The 17811-nt window shown below is 53.0% G+C and overlaps 1 protein-coding gene across 1 annotated transcript in view; it reads left to right on the top strand.

Moving 5' to 3' along the window:
* The window catches only part of Gsg1l (GSG1 like), a 77258-nt gene that overhangs the window by 446 nt on the left and 59001 nt on the right, over window positions 1-17811 (top strand). The window lies entirely within an intron of this gene.

Here is a 17811-nt window from a genome sequence, read left to right as displayed (position 1 = left end):
GCGGCGTCCCCGGGAGGGTCCTGGCTGGGACGGCGGCGGGGGGTGTGTGTATGGGGTGGGGGGCCCCCCGCCGGGGACTCCGCGCCCCCGAGCCGCCCCCGCCCCGGCGGCCCGCGGAAGTCCGTGCGCCCCTCTCCCCGTCGGGCGCCCTCCGCCCCGTCGGGCCTCTCCACCGTCCGCCCTGCATCCCCCCCTCCCCGCCCCGCATCTCCATCCCGGCTCTGGGAACCCCGGGGTGCACCCCTGAAACCCGGCAGCCCCGCGTTCCGGGACCCTCACCCGGGAGAGCCTGGGGACCCAGGCGCGCGGCGGGGGAGAAAAAATGGGGACGCGGGGAGGGGTGGCCTCTCCCGCAAGCAGAGCTCACGCCTTCCCCTGCCTGCTCCGCTCCCCGGGCCGGGCAGGAAGGGCTGGGGTGCCGGCCTGCCTCCGGGGCTCCGCGGCCGCGCGGGGGCCCCCTGCCTGCCTGCGCCCCTGGCCTCACCGGGTACGGGCTGCGCATGGCACCTCAGCCCACTTAGGCATTGGGGTGAAAGGAGTGGGTGCCTGTGCAGTCAGCCTCCGACCCGGCTGGGGAGGGTCTGTGCCCCCACTCCTCTCTTTTGGAGGTGAGGTCTCCCTATCCTCAGATCTCACCCCTGGGCTGTCTCACCATGGCTGGCACAGCCTGTCCCCCCCCCCCGTGTGTGGTGCCACCCCCATGGTGGCTGAGTGGGGCAGCGTCGCTGCTTCGCCCCCCACTCCACTCACTTCTGGATAGCGCCTGCCACCTAGTAGGTCTTCAGTCCATATTTGTAGTACAAGAATGCCAGTATGCGGATGAGAAATGGGGCCTTGGGGTGGCACCGGCTCTGCCTCCCTCCTACCCCAACTTTCCCGTGACTTTCTTTCTCTTAGCCACATGGGCTGTTGGTCTAAAGCACAGGTGTTGAAACAGCTCCCGCCTCCATCGATTCTCCCCCCCCCAATCAAACTCGCATCTGGGGAAAAGAAAGTTACTGCCTTTTTGGTTAAAACACAGCCTACCTCCTTTTCCCACACTCTGCTATGGTACAGCTGTACCCCCTCTCCCCCAGCGCCAGGCTTCAAGAGACCAGGCCCCTTGCACCAGTGTCAGCTGTCCTGCCCTCCCTCCTCCCCTCCCCCCTCCAGCCCAGGCTGCCACCTGAGCCCCCCCCCCCCACTCCCCCAGCCTCTGGACATTTACAGCTGGGCCAATGCTCAAGCCTAGGCACTGGATTTTAAACAGTCCGTGGACGTGTCGTTAAGAACCATGTAGGCTAACATCCGTATTCATCTCCTTCCAAGCCCCAGATCCTGAACCTCTCACTTGGAAAGAGTCTTTTCTTTTGTGTGTGTGGAGGACACTGGGGGCTTGAACTCGGGTCCTTTGCTTGCGAGGCAGGTAGGTGTTCTACCACTTGCTCCGTCCCTCCAGCCCCTTCGCGTACTGGTTGATTTTGAGGTAGTCTCCCTTGACATCCTCCTTGTGCTGTCTTGTGCTACAGGATGACAGACCCAGGCCACTGCACCCCCCCACGGTGCTTTCTTTCCCTGTAAGCTGGGATTAAAGGCTGTGGCCACCACAAGAGCCTTGCCTTGAGAAGGAGTCTCAGCAGCTTCTTTCATACCCAGGCTGGCGTCACACATTACCCCCAGCTCCTGCTATTCAAGTAGCTGGGTGACAGGTTTGAGTCACCATGGCATCTGCCTCATCTTGTTAAACTCAGGCCAGTACCCACATGTGGGGAGCCCCCCTTTTTCAGGTGAGGAAATTGAGGGTATTTATTTATTTAGACAAGGGAGCCTAAAGTGTCTTTTAGGGGGATGGAAAGGAATCAAAGAGACATGCTGGGAAACAGATCTGGGAGCTGGGGACTGGAGAAGAGGATATTTGGGGTGGGGGGAAGAGGTTGCTGAGCAGAGAGGACCAACCCCCCCCCCCAGGCCTCAAGAGGCCCAAACATGGCGTGCCTGGCACCCCTTCCCTCAAGATCTTTTGGTCACTGTTGGCTGGAAATGATCCTTCTGAGAAACACACACACACACACACACACACACACACACACACACACACACACACAATCTCAATTCTCTTCCTTGGAGTCTGGAGACTAGTTATCAGGCTGTCGTGGCTGCTAAGAAATTTGGGGAGGTCTGAGGCAGCGTGGGCGTTTCGCATGGCTGACTGCACCACACCCCAGAATCCTGTCTACACCACCGAGTCTCCGAAAGGGTGTCAGAAAGTACCTGGCCTCAAACTTTTGTTACCATGACAACCTGTCTTCTGGGTTCTGTGACCATTTTATTCTTTTTCCTCCAAAGGGAAGGAGAAAAAAAAAATAATCAACAACAACAACATCCCAACAACATGGACCGGGAATCCTGCTTGCTCTCCTTTTTCGGGATTTAATTGCACCCCCAATTTGTGACACCTTCCCCCTCCCCTCAGAAGTGTGCTTCTCCCCTCTCTGAGTCTCAGGGTTGCAGGAAAATCCTCCTAAAGCCCCTCTCCCACACGGGGAGGAGGAAGCCCTGTCTCTGTCCTGAGCAGCCCTGTTCTGTCCCCAGCCCCTGGCACAAAGAAACCTCTGTCACGAAACCCTCCCTGCAGAGTGGATTTCTCTGCGGGCTTTAGGGGCGTGGCAGCGTCCCAGTGGGGAGGGGTGGTGGTGAGGTGGGCTCTCTGGGGGTGTGGAGAGAGGGGGAGCTGAGCTGAGGCCTGGGGGGAAGGCAGGATGGGGTGTGGTTGTGTGTGTGGGTTCGGGAAATGCCTGGCTTGGAAGGATGGCGTGTGTGTGTGTGTGTGTGTGTGTGTGTAGGGGGGGATCAGGGTCTTGGGGGGCTTGTGAGGCTGAGTGGAGGGAAAGAGGAGTCCAGGGTGGGTCCTGGTTGGGGAATCAGTAGTGAAGTCAAAAGACCAACATGGGATCCCCGTGGGCCGGGCACAGTGGGGCTTCACCACTACCCCAGAGACTCCGGGAAGGGGCAGTGCTGGGGTGTGAGGTACCATTTCCCATGGGGGTGTGTGTGGAGTGCCAGGCTGGGCCCGGCCTCTTGCCCAGTGTTCCTGCTGTGTGTGGAGGGACTCCAGCCTCATCCTCTCTGCCTCTGCCTCCGTCCTCCTTCTGCCCCAGGTGGTTCTGAGGTGCCCTCAGATCCCCACACGGTCAGCGGCCCCCCCAGCAACCCCCCCAGATGTCCTGCCCCTCCGGCCTAGGGGCCTTTGCTGGGCTTTGATCTGAAGCCTTGGCTGCCACCTGTACCTTTCAGCAATGCCATTCACCATTCATTCATTCATTCATTCACTCATTCGGTGTTTGATGCCCACCATTTCTGGGGTGGGGCAGGTTGGTTTTCATCTGTGTTGTTGGCAGTTGGTTCCCCAGTGCTGACAAGGCCAGCATGCGAGTAAGGACACAAGAAGACGGTGGCTTGGGACTGTTGGTACTCTTGCCCTGAGTTGCTGCTCTTCCTCCTCCTCCTCTTCCCCCTCCTTCCCCTCCTCCCCCTTCCCCTTCTTCTTGTGCCAGGGTTGGGGCTCGAACCCACAACCTCAGGCTCTTGCTTGCCTTGTGTTTGTTTGAGGCTCTACCACTTGACCCACAACTCCGCTTGCGGCGTTGTTGCTGGTTCAATGGAAATAAGAGTCTCTTGGACTTTCTGGTCCCGGCTGGCTCTGGACTATGATCCTCCCATTTCAGCTTCCTGAGCTGCTAGGGTCGCAGGTGTGCAACCTGGCCAGTGCCTAGCTGGGAAAGCGGCTTTAAAAATCACCCCTCGGCCATTCCAGAGCTGGGGCTGGAGCCCAGTGCCCTGGTTTAACCCTGCTTTCCTGACAAGGACCAGAGAGAGGGAAGATGGGAATCAGAGGCTGATGACCCCCACGAAGGCCACCGCCTTCTAGAGCTGACCCTGGATGGGGACGGGGGGGGGGTCAGAGGTGGCATTCAGTGACCCTGTCCCCACGGCCCCAGATGCTGCTGAATTCAGAGCCATTCCAGGCACCCGGGCTTCAGAGGGAGTCTATGCCCTTGGCATGCACGGTGGTGAGAGGCAGACCCGCCCTCCCTGCCCATCTGGGCACTGAGTGATGTTCTAGTTCTTTCCATCTGCAAAGACTTCATCCTCCCTTGTAGTAAGAGGATTTGGGCAGATTTTCTGGACTCTCTCGCTCTTGCTCTTGCTCTCGCTCTCGCTCTCTCTCTTTCTCCTTCCTTCCTCCCTTCCTTCCTTCCTTCCTTCCTTTCTTTCTTTCTTTCTTTCTTTCTTTCTTTCTTTCTTTCTTTCTTTCTTTCTTCCTTTCTTTCTTTTTTCTTGTGTTTATTAGCAACGATCAGTTAACTAGATATACCAGGCCCCTGTCTGCGGGAGTTTACCTCCAGTAGAGAGAAGGACTAAGTATGGAAACAGATAAACCAGTAATTTCCTCTAAACTTCAGTGCTAGGAAAGGAAGGGAAGCTCTGGAGGGTGGAGCTTGAGGTAGGACAGCTGGGGAGATGTTTGTGATGGCTGGCATTGGAATCAAGACCTAAACGACCAGAAAGGGGCATCGTTCTGACATCCGAGGGGAGGAGGAGGTGCTTTTGAAAAGCAGAGGAAATGTAGCTTTGATGCTTGCCTTCCTCCTCCTCCTCCTCCTCCTCCTCCTCCTCCTCCTCCTCCTCCTTCTCCTCCTCCTCCTCCTCCTCCTCTTCCCCCTTCTTCTTCCTCTTGTTTCTCTTCCCTTTCTTTCTTCTGACTCACAGTTTTGCTGTATAGCCGAGGTCAGTCTGTAACTCACCATCCTCCTGTGTCTCGAGAGTTGGGATTTCACCACCATAGCCAGTTTCCAGGCACCGCTTCTTGAGTCACTTTTCAGTGATTTATGTTTTATAGAAAGCCAAATTTCCCTTAAGAGTTTCAAATGTATTTGCATAATATTTAACATAGTATTTTAGAGTTTTTCGTCCTTCCCTCATCTTGTACCTTATGTTTCCTTACTATTGTTCCTGCTTCACCGTGCTCAGGTCTGCTGGGGGAAGATGTGACAGGGCTCTGGGAAGAATGCTTTCTAGAGAGAGCAGACTATCGTGTGTGTGTGTGTGTGTGTGTGTGTGTGTGTGTGTGTGTGTGTGTGTGTCCTTTTTGCTTTTAGGTTATATATATATATTTTTTTATTTTTTAATTTTTTTGCCAGTCCTGGGCTTGAGCTCAGGGCCTGAGCACTGTCCTTGGACACTGTCAAGGCTAGAGCTCAACCACTTGAGCCTCAGCACCACTTCCAGCTTTTTTCTATGCATGTGGTACCGAGGAATCGAACCCGGGTCTTCGTGCATGCTAGGCAAGCACTTTAACCACTAGGCCAAACTCCCGGCCCCTTTTAGGTTATATTTTAATTAAGGTCTTACATTTTTTACTGGACCTGGCCTGCCCTGAGGATATTCCTATCTCTGGCCTCTTGCATAGCTGGAATTACAGGCTCATACCGCCACACTGGCTCCTTTGCTGACATTGGGTCTTGTTAACTTTTTGTTCAAGCTGACCTTGAACCTTCATTCTTGGTCCCGGCTTCACAAGTGGCTGAGTTGATAAGCATGAACCACCATACTCAGTCAATGAGATCTGTTTGGGATACCAGGCCCCACGCTCGGACAGCTTCATCTTCTCTCCCCGCTTTTCAGTCCAGATGGTCAACATCTGGGTTGTTTCCTGGTTCCCTTAATCCTCCCTCCAACCTAAAGATTCAGCAGTCTTTCATTTATCAGTTCTGTTTCATTATATTTGCTAGTACATGCTTGCTTTCTTTTGACCTTCCTTCTTGAATGTTTACATGTTTTGCTTTCATACTTAAAAAGAATGAATGCATTTAATACTATGAGTTTGCCTCTGAGCACTACTTTGGCCATACCCTATGTTTTTTGAAATCCTTCCTTCCTTCCATGTGTGGGCCATTGCTAGGGCTTGAACTCAGGGCCTGGGTCTTATCCCAGGCTGGGGCTCTGCCACTTGAGCCATGCCTCTATTTCTGGTTTTTGGTAGTTAATTTGAGACAATTTTCCTATCTGGGCTGGCTTCGAACCATGATCCTCAGACCTTAGCCTCCTGAGTAGTGAGGGTTCCAGGTGTGAGCCACTGGCATCTGGCTTGTAATGCTTTTCTAAAAGTTCTACCATTACCGTTTTAGTTCTAAAAGTTTCCTTCCTTCGATCTAAGTGTAATTTAGCAGGCCATTAAAAAATTCCATGGAGTTCTTCTTAGTTGCTTGTGATCATTCATTGCTGTCATAAATTTTTAAGTAACAGAATGTTAGAAAAGGTTACCAGAACAAATTTCAACTGTACCCAAACATTTTTGTCAAATGTCTTATTCAAAACAAACAGGCATAGTTGGGGGGTGGGGGAGTGTGTTGTGCACGTCTGTAATCCCTGCTCCTCAGGAGACGACGATTGAAGTTTGATCCTGTATAAAACATTAATGAGATTCCATCTCAAAAATAAATTGAGTGAGGTGGCCCCTGTCTGTAGTTCTAGGGGAGGTGTAGATAGGAAGCTTTGGGCCCATGGTCTGCCTAGGCAAAAGTGTGAGACCTTACCTGAAAACAAAACTCAAAATAAAAGGGTCTGAGGCTTACGTGTAAGAGTGCTTGCTTGGCATGTCCAGAACCTTGGGTTCCAGCCTCAGAACTGAAGAAAAGACAGCAAAGCTGGATACATCAGCTGAGTTTAGTTGGAAACAGCTTTTCCCGTGTGTGTGTGTGTGTGTGTGTGTGTGTGTGTGTGTGTGTGTGTGTGGTACACTCGTGTGCTGGGGTTTGAACACAGGGCCTTGGCTGTCCCTTATCATTTTCTGCTGTTGCTGTATCACTTGAATCACAGCTCCATGTCTGGCTCTTTGGTGGTTAATTGGAGATAAGAGTCTGATGGACTTTTCTACTTGAATTGGCCTTGAGCTTTAATCCTCAGGTCTCAGCCTTCCAAAGTAGCTAGGATTTACGGGCATGGGCCACTATTTTAAAACTTTATCTTGTTGCTTATTTATCTTTACTCCATGGATCTTTCAAAAGCTGCAGAAAGTAGGCAGCACTCTCTTCAACTGGATTCTTTCCACTTCTCTTTGTATTTGTGACACTTTTTGTTTTTATACAGTTGGAGTCTATGTTAGTCACCACAAAGACATTCATGACAGTTGTGTTTTCATTGCAGAATTGTGGATTTTATCTTTTGTCAGGATGAAATGGCTGTGTCCCTAAGTGAATGCTTTTTGCTTTGAATTCTGTTTTATCTATCTTAATGTTGCGGTCCCTGCATTCTTCGGTTTGAATCTCCTTGCTCTAGCTTTATAAGCCTTTCCATTTTAATTTTTTTCATGCCTTTTTCTTAGGCACGAATCTGCTAAGAGTAGTTACATTTGTTTCCTTTCTTTTGGTTTAACACTAGGGGTCTTCACTAAATAACAATTGAATTTGTTCAATCTTTCTTTCTTTCTTTCTTTCTTTCTTTCTTTCTTTCTTTCTTTCTTTCTTTCTTTCTTTCTTTCTCTCTTTCACTATATAGATTAACTTTTGACTTTTTTGTGTGTATTCCACTACTGGGGCTTGAACTCAGGGGCTTGAGCACTGTCCTTGTGCTTTTTCACTCGAGGCTGATACTCCACAACTTGAACCACAGCTTTACTTCTGACTTTTTGCTGATTAATTGGCGATAAGCGTCTCATGTGCTTTCCTGAGCAGGCTGGCTTTGAACCGTGATCGTCAGATTGCAGCCTCCTGTGTAGCTAGAATCGTGAGGTGAGACATTGTCGCTCAGCTGTGTATTCTCTTCTAGCACTTGCGTGTGTCTCCATTGTTCTCTAATAATGGTGTCAGCAGGTAGGGGCAGGAGAAGTGGTCCCTTGTGGTATGTGGCTTGTCCCTGGACACAACCTCCCCCTGGCTGCCTTCTCTGCCAGCTCCTGCTGCCTGAGGCACGCGTCACCACATGCCCACAGTGACAGAGCCAGCCACAGGACTGAAGCCTCTGAGACCAAGAGCCAAAAATCACTCCTTCCTCCTTTTCAGTGGTCACAGCTGGGTAAGATCAGAGCGGTGCAAGCTGGCGCCCCCTGCAGCCTGTGTGCCAACACCGCTGGTGGCTGACAACGGGGCCCAGGAGAGGAAGCATCTGGAGCCATCCAGCATGTGGATATAACAGCGGGGATTCCTAAAGGGACAGCTTGTGCAGTGTCCTCAGTATCCTGTCACCTCTCGCCAGCACCATTGCTGGAGTCCAGTTGTCTCTCACCAGCGCCACCTGGTGGTCACCAATAGACTCACTAGGGCTACCCGGTAGGACTCTACCACCACTCACTAGCACCGCCTTCTGGACACCAATTATGCCCCATGAGCACCTCCAGCGAGGGTCCAATGGCCTTTCACGAGCGCCACCTGCTGGGAGCCAGGCATCAACGCCCCGGCTTGTGGGGACCCATCCTTGTGTGTGCAGGTGTGCATGCACGTGTGAATGTGAGCCCGTGTCACCTCTGGAGTTGAGAAGCAGCCCTAGATCTCGTTCAGGGCAGGTGCCCAGGTGGGGACTGGCAGAGTCTGCCTCAGAGGGCACGTGCACCTGCCAGCCTTCTCCCCTAGACCACACCTCCCACTGGCTGCCAGGCCCGGAGAGGGGCACGCAAGTGTGCACCTTCCCTGTCGGTGAATCCTCCCTTATGCCTCCAAAAAGAGATCCCATCACAGAATAGGTAATGAGTGGATTGTATGATTATTCATTCTTACTGTTGGTATTATTATTGCATGTGCTGGTACTGGGGCTTGAACTCAGGGCCTTGTACTCTTGCTCAGCCTTTTTGTTGTTGTTGTTGTTGTTGAAGGCCGTTGCTCTACCACTTGAGCCAGAGTTCTAGCTTTTTTGGTGGTTCACTGGAGATAAGAGTCTCACGGACTTTGTTGCCCTGGCTGGCTTTGAACTCGGATCCTCAGATCTCAGCCTCCCGAGTAGCTAGGATGACAGGCGTGAGCCACTGGCACCCAGCAGGTTTTGTCTTTTTGCAGACAGTGGTGTTCATCGTCTGTGCCTCAGTGTCCCCAGATGTTCCTGGCTGGAGCCGCAGGTGGGAAGCTGCAGGACTTGTCTGGGAACTCCCCTGGTGTTGTTCTGGAGGTGGGCAGGAGATTCCGGGAGTGAGGGTGGGTTCACTGTTCGGGGTGCGGCAGGGTGACCCACACAGCATTAAGTCTCCTGAGGGGCCGGGCTTCGTCCTGGGAATCGTGTGGAAGGCGGTGCTCAGAGGCGGCTGGCTGAGGGCCGGCTGCTTAGGAGGAGCAGCGGCTGTGTGCAAGGCTACGGGAATCAGTGCTGCTTTGTTCAGGCTTCGTGGTAACCATGGAGACAGACCTCCCCCCCCTCCCCGGGAGCCGATTCCCACGCCTGTGTGGATGTGCATGCTACTTCTTCCCAACAATGGGGCAAACCAGAGCCTGGGGGCGACCTGGGGGTGTGGGAGAAGCAGTGCGAAATCTGGGTTCAAGTCCCGCCTCTGCCTTGATCTGAGTGCGTGGCTCAGTGGCTCACTCTGCCTTGGGGAGCCTCGGTTTCCTCATCTGTGAGCAGAAGATGGATGGCTGACTTCTAGGGAGTCAAGAGGGGACCATGTGCCCTGAGCAGGGTGGGGGGGGGTTGTGGGGGGGATCCCCAGTGATCTAGAACATGGCCTGACTTGCCTCCCTGCGAAAACAGAAACAAAAACAACAAGGAAGACAGGAAACAACCCGAGACGTCCTCATCCCACTGGGGAAAGAAGCCGGTGGGGCATAGAAGCTGGCGTGGGCAGCCCACGCCTGTCATCCTAGCTGCTCAGGAGGCTGCCATCTGAGGATGGCAGCTCGAAGCCAATCTGGATAGTAAAGTCTGTGAGTCTGTGAGACTCTGATCTCCAATTAACCACCCAGACAAAAAGAGTCTGAAGAGGAGCTCAAGTGGCTCAAGTGGTAGAGCCCCCAGTCCTGAGTGAGAATGCCCTCAGGGCTAGCGCCCGGATCCCTGAGTTCAAGTCCTCATCCCAGCAAAACAACAGCAGAGAAAGTGACAAAGATTCCCAGGGATGGCACCACTCCCTAGGGGCCATAAACCAGGTGCCAGCCTCTCTCCCGCCTGGACCGGGGTTCACAGGCTGAGGGTTTGGCTGGAAGGGGTTTTCTGAGGGTTTTTCAGCAGGATGGTGATAGGACACACACAATGGACCCGAGAGCTGTGGTTGAAGGGGGCAGGATATGGATGAGGCGGAAACTGGAAGCTTGACCCATGGTCCTGCCTGGCCTTGCTGGGAGATGGAGGGAACTGGAGGGGTTTAGGATGGAGTTTAAAGTCACCACCAGCACAGAGGTCGGCTGACACGTTGAGATGGGGTGACACACACGGTAAGTGGGTTTTGGGTGTAAATTGTGTGTATTATGGAGACCAAGAAGACCGAGGAAGGAACTGGCTTTTGCTTGCTTCTGCGGGGTGTGGGGAGACCTTAAGGGTCACAGGGCTGGGTTACACACATCTGTCTGTCTGTCTGTCTGTCCCACATACGGGACTCCCCTGAAGTAATGATAGGACTTTGGTGATTTTTTTTCCCAACTTTCTAAAGCAACTGTGGGCCTCAGGGCCATGGGGGCTGCGTGGGTTTGGCGTGTGGCTGTGTCACGTGTTTCAGTGGGTGGGTCTGCCTCAGCCCAGGTGAGAGTCTGGGTCTGACCGACAGCCAAACGGAGCAGGGAAACCAGCCGCTTCCCACCGTGCTGTCCACGCATCAGCGGCCATGTCTGCCTCCTGGAGTCAGAGGTGCTCACTGGAGAGGAACGTTCTAGCAAAGACTGGGAGCATCTCCTCCACACCCAGGGGACGCACAGCTGTGTTTGCAATCTGGCTGAGATGAATTCTGGCGCTCTCTCTCCCTCTCTGATATAGATACACAGGCAGACACGCACATGCACACACACACACGCACACACACACACGCACTCACCGTATCTCCCCCTCCACGTGTCCATCCATCCTTCATCCTTTCTTCACTCTTCACCCCCAAATCCACCATCACACTTCCCTCTCCTCCCTGGTGCAGGCATCCACCACCCCTCCAGTGCCCACCCATGGCACAGGCACCGGTGGAGGTCCCGCCAGGCTCGACATGGCCTCGGCTGTGAGCCGCCCACAGGGGAAGGCCCACTGTGGTCCTGCGAGCTCAGTACCATGAAGAAGGACAAGACCACCCGCAGGGAGCCCGGGCCTCCGTGTCCCCCACGGTGGGTTGATCCACCTACAATAAATCGCATCCCCTCAGGTCACCAGCACAGCCACGGTTCCCATCCGTGGAACATTTTGTTCCTGGTTGGGGAAGAACTCAGGACCTAACCGCTAGGCCAGTGCTCTACCATGGATCTTCACCCCAGCCCTGCTGCTGCTTCCTCCTCCCCCTCCTCCTCTTTTCCTTCCCCTCCTCCCCCTCCTCACCTCCTCCTCCATGGGTCCTGGGACTTGAACGCAAAGCCTGGGCACTTTCCCTGAGCTTCTTTTGCTCAAGGCCAGCACTCTGTCATCTGAACCACAGGGCCATTCTGGCTGTTCTGTGTATGTGGTACTGAGGAATCAAACCCAAGGCTTCATGCATGCTAGGCAAGCACTCTACCACTAAGCCACATTCCCAGTCCTCCTCTTCCTCCTCCTCCGCCTCCTCCTCCTCCTCCTCTTTCCTTCTTATCCTTCTTGTTCTTCTTCCTTCTCTTCCTCCTCCCTCCCCCTCCTCCCCCTTCCCTCTCCTCCTTCTTTACCCTTTTTCCCTCTTTCTTCCTCTCTTTCTTCTCCTCTCCCCTCCCTCCCTCCCTCGCTCCCTTCCTTTCTCTGTATACTGGCACTGGGGCTTAAACTCATGACCCAGGCATTGTCCTTGAGCCTTCATACTCAAGGCTAGTGCTGTATCACTTGTGGCTTTTCGGTAGTTACTGGAGATGAGTGTCATGGGTTTTCCTGTGTGGTCGGGCTTTGAACTGTGCTCCTCAGATCTCAGCCTCCTGAGTAGTTAGGACGACAGGCGTGCCGTGAGCCACTGGCTCCTGTGGGATCTTTTCCATGGCACTTGTGCGTGTGTGGACACGCTGCTGTTTTCTCACCATTCTTCAGTGTCACCAATGCCACCAGCAGAGCAGGCTCTGGGGACATCGCTCCACCCAGGCTTTTGACCAGGGGGAACCTCAGCTCTCTCCAGCAAGTGAGGTTGTTCTGGATGTGGAGCACAGCCATTCAATGCTGGGTGTTCAAACTCTTCCCCCGCCCTGCCCCCCAGGGCTGCAGAGCTGGCTGCAGAGGTTCAGAAAACACATCCTAGCATTGGGATTTTTCGGCTGTGTAGTAACGGAAGCTTGAGGATCATTAAAAAAAAAATCATCATCATCATAATAATAAAAAAAGGGAACAGATTTTCTTCCTCTCCAAGTTAAAAAGCTTGGGCTTTGAAGCAAAACGGCCTGAGATCTCAATTGCTTGGCTACCCAGTGTGTTACTAATTTTTATTAAGATTTCTCTTATCATTTCCAGGGACAGCGCTTAAAAGCTACACACAGAATTAATGTGCTCACAGCCAACACCTTAAAACCCCAGGTCTATACTCTGTCCTAGCATTGTAAACCGCCCCTCTCCCTCCACCCCTAGTTCACCTTTGTCGCTTTGTACACTTGTTCCATTAGAGGCAGGGTGAAAAAAAAATGATTTTAGGGCTGGGAGTTTGGCCTAGTGGTGGAGTGCTTGCCTAGCATACAGGAAGGCCTGGGTTCGATTCCTCGGCACCACATACGTAGAAAAAAGCCAGAAGTGGTGCTGAGGCTCAAGTGGTAGAGCTCTAGCCTTGAGAAAGTCCAAGCTCAGGCCCTGAGCTCAAGCCCAGGACTGGCAAATAAATAAATAATAAATTTTGAAAAGATAACGCAAGGACATGTTTAAGACATGCCTGGTATAGAGTTCTAGAAACAAGTGCAGGAACGTCACGTGACTTCCACGGTGGGGAGACATGAGGGTGAGCTTCTATCCCCAAGCACCCTCTAACAAGACAGCTCCCCCAAACCACACCTGCTGGCAGTTCTGGAGAGGAGAGACTTTCATCCCCACAGCTCTGGACAGGTGAGGGAACAGAGGCAACCTGTGGTCTCCATAGCCAGTACTGAGTACAAGTGGGATTCGAACCTGGGGTAGAGGCTGACTCCCCAGTGCCACCTGCACATTCAGCACTGAGGGTTGTGCCCACTCCTCAGATGCAAATCCATACTAGCTTAAGCCAGGGAGACACACGTGTGGGCTTGGATTTGTGACCCAGGCATGGCGGTGTTTAGTTCTCTTGGACAGGGGAATCTCAACAGTCACAAAACCCTGTGATGTCTCCCAGTCTCTCTCCATCCTGTGAACTGCACCACTGCCTCTAGCCATAGGCAGCTGCCACGCTGGGATGAAAGTTAAGGGGGAATCAAATCAAGTTCACACGAGACCCCAGAAGGAACCCCAGCTGTCCCAGCTGTCCCTGGGATCCAGTCAGGACTGTGTTTCACCATCCCTCCCAGGTACCAGAACCTGAGAGCACCAAGAGATGAGGTGTTCACACAACTTTACACTCACCCTCCCGGATGCCGCAAATCAGCTCCAGATTGTTTGGTGTGCTTAATAGGATGTAAATTCAATGCAAACAGTCGTCATACTGTGCCGTTTAAGGGGATAATGACAAGAAAACATTCTGTGCATGTTTAGTTCAGAGCAATGTTTTCTGATGTGTTTTTTGTCCTCCTCTGCCCTGCCCCCTCCCCCACCACTTGAATATTTTCGATCCAAGTTTGATTGAATCCATGATGTAGAATTCGGGGACAGGCTGACTGTATGTACCCCCTCTTACCATTGCTCAGAGTCCTGAGCTTCTACCCCAGCCAAGTCCATTGTTTTGACTCTTCAAAGGTGGGTGATGTAGACAGGTGCCTGTGGTTCCTGCCTGGAAGCCTAGCTACTCAGGGAGCAGAGTTCTGAGGATCGTGGTTCAAAGCCATCTGGAGTAGGAAGGTATGTGAGGTTCTTATCTCCAATCACGGATCAAAAAGCCAGAAGTAGAGCTGTGGCTCAAGTGGGAGAATGCTAGCCTTGAGGCGGGCCGGGGTGGGGGGCAAGAAGTCAAGCAAGAGCCTGAGGCCCTGAGTTCAGACCCAATATTGGTATACCCACTGAAGAAAGGTGACATAGGTGCAGCAGTTGGTATGGAGAGGCCCTGTCCACTGGTGATTATTATGCCACGGAACCCACACCCTGGCAGACCCAGCTTCACCTGGGAGCCCAGCACGGCTCAACACTGACTGGCCTGGGACAAGAAGCCCTGCGCTTGTCTGATTAGATTCCATCACTGTGTCCCCGGGCTGGCCCCACAATCCTCCAGAGGGCCAAAGGGCACCAGAATCTTCTTTGTGCTGCAGGAAACACTGTTCTCAAGCTCATTATCCTCCGCCCAGTGCCTGCCATGGCATTTCTCTCCCTTGGTTTCCAGTCACCTCTTACTCCTGTCACAGTCCCGTGGGGACTGTCAGGATGACAGGAGTGTCACCCCCAGCTGTCAGCCCTTTGTGTCCCCACAATTCAGACCCTGCCATTCCCAATTATACAAGGAGAGGCAGGGGGTGGAGGCCCTGCCCTTTCTGGGAGTCGGGCAGACAGACCCCAAGTGCGCTCTTTATTCATTGGTTGCCAGGCGTATCCTGAGAGCCAATGATGTTTCTCTGTGCGGGGTTAGGGGCAGAGTCAGGGGTTGGGGTAAGGTGTGGTCAGTGCCAGGGGTGTCTGGAGAAGGGGATGAGGAGGCAGGGAGGTATGGAGGATGGGCAGACAGAGGGGCCCACAGTCTCCTCTGTCTTGTCTGCTTGGAGACATCACAGACCCTGTTGCGCGTTTGTCGGTGGGGAAGACTCCACCAGCTGGCCCAACGATTTCCTCTCTTCCTCTTCTTTCCTCTTTCCTGTCCCCACTGTTGCGTTGACGTGGCTTGCAGGTGCTATTCTGTGTCACTCAGCCAAGCAAGCACAGAGATCCTTCATACCTGGCCTCCTGGCCGGCAAACTCTTATCTCTCAGCCATGGGTGGTGGCAGGTGCCTCCCTCCTTGCTTTATTCCTCCCTCTTCCCTCTGCTCCTCCCCCCCCCCTCTTCTTTCCTCCTGGGCTCTTAGCTGATTTTCTGGTAATCTGCCTCTGGTGTTCCGGGGCCTGTCGTCATCCATTATTGCATCTTGTACCTGCAGGGCTTTGCCTGATTCTTGGCCCTTGGTGGTGGCTCCGTGGCTGGTGGTTTGGAAGCTGCTGATCCCTGCTTCTTTCATGTGTCAGGGGCAAGCTCGTCTAATTTACTATCATAGTCACCTGTGGCTGTGGCAGTGGCCTCCTGTCCGTCCCATTTGGCTAATCTGTTCCTTGTTGAGCATATCTACTCTTTTTCCCCGGATGCCCGCATGCCCACCAGCCCCAGAGCCAGGCTGCCATCGCCTTGTCAGGGAGTGAAGCCAGCGAATGGGAGGTTGCCTCAGCACCTGGACATGAAGGAACTGTATCGTTGCAAGATTCTGGTGCTCGGAGCAGCAGTCCTGGACTCGATCCTCTGGCCTCGGGCTTCTTGCTCTGTGGTGTTTGCTCTTGGAGTCTCCCTGTCTCTTTACGTGGAGGTGGAGGATCCTGTGATGGTTTTCCTTCCTCCAGGTGGTAATTAATAAATAAATAAATAAATAAATAGACAAGCATTGTGGTAGGCAAGAGTGTTAGGAGGCGTGGGTACTGGTTCCTGTGCTCTTTGTGGCAGCGATGAGATGCCTGAGCTGATTGGCCTTAAAAAGGAGAAAAGAAATGGGGTGTCTGTCATCCTAGCTACTCAGCAGGCTGAGATCTGTAGATAGAGGTTCAAAGCCAGCCCGGGTAGCAAAGTCTGTAAGACTCTCATTCCCAGTGAACCACCAGAAAACTAGAACTGGCACTGTGGCGCAAAGTGGTAATGTGATACCCTTGAGTGATGAAGCTCAGAGACAGCGCCCTGAGTTCAAATCCCACACAACTACAAAAAAAAATAAGAAGAAGAAAAGAAAAGAAAAGAAAGGAGGAAGGTTAACTTTGACCCATGGATTCAGTCCATTGTGGCCCTGGGCCTGTGGCAGACAGAAAATCATGGTGGGAGCATACAGCAGACTCAAGTCACCTCATGGTGGCCAGGAAGCAGAGACAAAGAGGACAGGAAGCCATCCCAGCATCTCTGTCAAGTCCCGCCCCCAGTGACCTCACTTCCTCCTGCTAGGCTACACCTCTTAAAAGGTTCCACCGCTTTCCCAGAGCATGTCAAAGGCTGAGGATGCATTCTTCTACATGTAGACCACTGAGAGACACCAAGCTAGACCCCCCGGGCCTGGCTACAGCCATGGCAGGCAACAGCCTGGTAATGTTGATTTCAGCTTGTCGTGGCTGACATCCACCAGCTCTGCGGTTTTAACTCAGCTCACACACTCAGAGAAACACCAGAGTGTTCTTCAGAGCTGGGGAGGGAGGTACAAAAAGTTCAGCAGTGACAGCTACGGCTCAGTAAATCGTGAAATATCCAGTGGTTAGAATATGTTGTAGTAAGATGGGCTGGGGGGTTCATGCCTGTAATCCCGGTTACTCAAGAGGCTGGAATCTGAGGATCATGGTTTAAAACCAGCCTGGGTACTAAAGACCCTGAGACTCTTATCTCTAGTTAACCACTGGAAAATGGGAAGTGGGGCTGTGGCTCAAAGGATAGGGCAGTAGCCTGGAGCTGAAGAGCTCAGGGACAGTGCCTAGGCCCAGAGTTCAAGCCTCACAATAGACAAAAAGGAAGAGGGAGGAGGAGGAGAAGGAGGAGGAGAAGGAGGAGGAGGAGGAGGAGGAGGAGGAGGAGGAGGAGGAGGAGGAGGAGGAGGAGGAGGAAAAAGAATGTGCCAGTCAGCAAAAAGATAACAGGTGATAACAGGTACTGACTGTGGGGTAGGAGGGGTGGTGTAGGTGTGTGCGTGTGTGTGTGTGTGTATGTGTGTGTGTGTGTGGTGGTGGTATCAGGGCTTAAACTTGAGGATTCAAACTTGCTTGACTTGCTTGCTTGGCTGGTGTCTCCCATTCCAGTCGGGCATTTTGCTCCAGATTGGAGAGGGAATCTCTCAGGCCTTTCTGCCTTGCACCAGCTTTGAGCCAGGATCTTCTAGGTCTCAGACCTCCCCTCCCCCCGAAGCAGTGAAATGACAGGTATGAGCCAGAGGATACAGCTCCTGCACAGCTTTCCCCTGGAAGCTTCGTGTGTGGATTATGGACTTATTCCGTGGATGACTGCTGTCCTGGTCAACTCAGTGCTTTGGCCTCTGCTGGCCAGCCAGCAAACCACATCCTTGTGTATGTCCTGTCTTGGGCACAGGTTATTGTGGGGCTCAGGCCTCTGGCTGGGGGCTGCTCAAATGAGGGGCTACTGAGGGCACCAGACAGACTTCTAAAATGGCTACAGAGTTCCTACTCCTGCCAACACTGGCTGGGTTCATATCTTCCGCGACGTCTGTTCCTGGTCGTGTTCTGGTGTGAATGCTGTGGGTCCCTGTGATTCAGACCTCCAGCCTTTGATGGCCCTCAGCTCACTTTCTTCTGTCTGATGACAGCGTAACAGATTTCTTTAAAGGATCGCACGGGAGTGGCGGTAAGCCTGGAAGCTTGACCACTGTTTCACCCCTGGCCTTTCTCTTCAGGTTCTATTGATTTTAGAGTTTCTAATAAGAGGGGGAGAAAAAAAACCCACCTAATTT

The sequence above is a fragment of the Megascapheus bottae genome, chromosome 25 (assembly GCF_031878675.1).
Source record: "Megascapheus bottae isolate mThoBot1 chromosome 25, mThoBot2.hap1, whole genome shotgun sequence".
NCBI classification, from domain to species: domain Eukaryota; kingdom Metazoa; phylum Chordata; class Mammalia; order Rodentia; family Geomyidae; genus Megascapheus; species Megascapheus bottae.
This window is presented reverse-complemented; position numbering and strand designations above follow the sequence as displayed.